Raw genomic sequence first — 3,933 nt, forward strand, 5'->3', positions numbered from 1 at the left:
TTATTAAATAGATTTTAAATTATTATTTCATAAATTTTTACACTAAAATATTATAATTTGTCGATATTTAAGTTAAGAAAATTAAATATGTATAAAATAACTGTGAAAGACTTTCATAGTATCACTGAAAATATAAAATATGGATGATAATAAATTAAGTTTTTTGTTTTATGAAATTATGATAATTAATTGAAAATATAAGAGATATTTTTTTATTTTAAAAATTTATAAAAAACAAAAAATATATAAAACTATAAATATATATATGTTTAATATAAGGAATATATAAAATATGTATTTAATATATTTTAAGTTTAAAAATTTAAAATAACATATTTAATATATAAATAAAATATAAATAATACACCTTTTTACTATTTATGACGCAAATATGTTATGTTAATAGAACAAATATATTGAAAATCCGTCAATGGTTTTAGGCGAAGTCCCAAAAGATGGATTCCATGTTAAAGAATTATACCAATATTAAAATGGTCAGTGTTTGATCAAAACATTCAGCCATTTGACCAAAAATGTTAATGATTTGTTTGAACGCCAAAGGTCTATTTCCCACCCAAAGTTTGGTGAAAAGATAATACATGCCCATAAGAGATGAAAAACCTAAATATCTCACCCAAAGTTCCTTTGTTGCCACACCCAATAATTTTTTATCTTTTTATTAATAATATTAAAATAAAAAAATATATCTCATTTTCCTTTTATTTGAAAAACCAATAATTTTCTCTCAAGATTAAATTTTAAAAAATTCACTTTTTCTCTTAAAGTTTTAATTTTCCAGTGAAACTTCTCTCTCTTTGGTAGCTGACATTATTTGGCAATCTCTCTCCCTTCTTCTAACCTTGTCTTCGCAAGAGAAGATGAGTCGTCGTTTGGAATCGACAAGGTTGTCGGTTCAACTTCGTCAACTGGAATCAATGGCCACGTCTAGAACCATGGGCTAAGAGAAGACCAAAAGGTGACAAAAACGCGGTGGGCTACAGTTGATTTGATGGAACACAATAATCTTCGATTCGTCTTTGATTGATCATCGGTCAGAGTTTCTTCACATGCCATCGGAGTCATCGACAGAAGGAGAAGGGAGGATGAAGATGGTGGTCGTCGTTGGAGAGGAGAAAACCTAGAGGTTTGGGGATCAAAAAGTCACTTTTCAAAGTTAAGACTTGAAGGTGAAATGTCTATTTTCAAAATCTAGGGTGAAAATTTGATTAATTTATATATTTTTTTATATATTAAAAACCATATATGATAAGGGTAAAAAATTAATTTTTTAAAATTAAGTTAAGAGGAAATGATTAGTTTTTAAAACTAAAGAGAAAAAAAGAAATAACTTTTTTTTTCTTTAAATAAAAAATTTTAAACAACAATTTTATCCTTAATTATAACAACTAAACCTCGTAAGGGAATAAGTCATTTGGCCAAATGGTAAAGATGTGTTAGAGTCAAACCTTGCTAAATATACAACATTATCTCATGAATTTGAATGGTCAAGATTATACTAATATCTATTTTATTATTCTAACAAATCATTCAAACATTTTATATTTTAACATATTACCGTTGAAACTTTTTGTATATAATCCATAGTAATTCTCAATAAAAAAAAACAAAAAAATACAGCATTTCATCTTCATCATCTTTGTCTTAAAATTTCCTTTCACGTAATAGTAAATTATTGGAAAAAAATCCTTCTCCAGTTTGGTAGAACACAACTACTATACCATAGAAAAAAATTCCAGGAAAGAACAATGGTAATAATGGTCGGATTTGGTGAAGAATTAAACTGTAAATTAAGTTGACTGGGGAGACGATACCATTAGACATTGCCTTCAACAATGAGGTCAAAGAATTAATACTCAATCTGGCCAACAGATTTCCCTGATTCCAACCACAGAATATGCCACAAATATTGACCTTTGAAAAAGATATGTTGTAGTTTGATGGACCCTGCGTGATTACATTGCACAGGCTTGCTTGCTTTCAATGCAGACTTTCGTTAAGAAGAAAAAGCGAATATACATATATATATTTTAAATTAACACCATAGTTAATGATTCTCAAAGGCATGATTAACGTGGCTTGTCATAGTTTAACAAAATTGGTGCCGATGTATGAGTCATTTTTCACATAGAAGTGACCAAATGAAATTGGTAATCATAAACGTGCTGCATCTTCCATGTAGCTTCTGCAGCTAATTTAGATCATTTTCTTTGCATATTTGTCATGCAACGAGTAGCTAAAGGTGTCGTATTTGAATTCTCCTAATTTTGTTTTGGGCCAAAGGATCATTTTTTACCTAAGTTTTAATACAAAAATAACTATACACCCACGTTAGATAAAAAATTTAAACATTTATTGATAAACTAATTTCTAGTAGAATTTTTAGTTATAGGTCAAGAAAAAATTATTATTTTATCACAAAACTTTAAAATTCTGAAAGTTAATATAATTTTTCCTCTCAGATTTTAAAAAATAATACTCCATTCCCATTATCAACATTTAAAAAGTTAACATTTCACCTATAGGGTTTTATTTCTTCTCCTACATTCTCCAACAACCATTCTCTAGCCAACTGTTTATTTGTCGGTGCACTCTTTTACATCTTAGATAACGATGCAATGACGAAACTATCACAACATCCCGAATGATGATGAATCTTGTTTGTCGAACGCGATTTGAAACGCATCTCATCATCTCTGTTGTCAATGCGATTTGGAACCCTAATTTGGAACGAAACTGGTGGAAAATGAAGGAAGATAAATCGACGATAACTTTGATTTGACAATCAAGATTCGGTGGATTTGTCAAAACAAAAAATGTTTACATAAGGGTGAAGTTGTTGGTTATCAAAATTTTGAGATAGAAATGAGATAAAATTATATATATTTTAATACTTATGTTAAAATGATAGTTTTGCTCTTATCTCTAAAAGAAAATTCTAACAAAAGTTAGTTTATGAATATGTGTTTAGATTTTTTATCTCTTGCAGATATGTATTTGTCTTTGTGTTAAAACTTGGGTGAAAAATAGTTCCTTAGGCCTTTGTTTTGAATGAGTTTTCTTTTCCAAAGAGCAAAGGTTGTATCTGAAGTATGAACAAATACAAAATATAATCTAAATTAAGTGATGTTAATTAATATTGTGGATCAACTTTTGACAGTGTAATTAAAATGGTTAAGTGGAAGAGATTATCATTCCCAAAGTACACAAATTTTAAATCTTTTTCATTCCACACCTTTGTCTTATTACAAAAGCAATACACCCACTAACATTAAAGCATTTTCTTAAGTTATGATTCATTAAGCACTTAATTATACTTGTTCTTGTGATTAAGTTTCCTTATTATTTAGCTGAAAGGCTTTTTCATTGGCCCAAAACTGCTCTAATCTACATTACAAAATGAGGTCAATCATAGTGATTAATTAAGGATAACATGAAAGATTAATTAACTAATCAATTTAAACCAGTTAGGATATCATGCACCCACAATTTTTTGAAGCTATAAAAATCCCTCCATGTGAAATAATTTAAAGGAGGATATAAAATAAAGGTCAAATTACTATTTCCCACCTAAGGTTTGATGAAATGACAAACTCTTATCCTTTAAGTTTCAAAAAATCTAATTCTTATTTGTCATTCACTTCTTTCAGTGCATTTTGTTTTCTTTTTCTCATAATGATTGTTTTACTATAAATATGAAATTATCAATATATTTTTATTAGTCTAAAATTTTATTAGTTAGACTATTAAAATATATTAAAACTCTAACCAATTTTAAAATGTTATGTTTCAATAAATTCTTTGAGGTATAACTACCATTTTCTAAACTATTAAATATATATTAGAATTTTAAAATTTTCAAAAAATACCATCAATTCTATAAAATTCATTAATATCCCTAATATTTTCAAAAAT

Source organism: Mangifera indica, chromosome 6 (genome assembly GCF_011075055.1).
Source record: "Mangifera indica cultivar Alphonso chromosome 6, CATAS_Mindica_2.1, whole genome shotgun sequence".
NCBI lineage: Eukaryota > Viridiplantae > Streptophyta > Magnoliopsida > Sapindales > Anacardiaceae > Mangifera > Mangifera indica.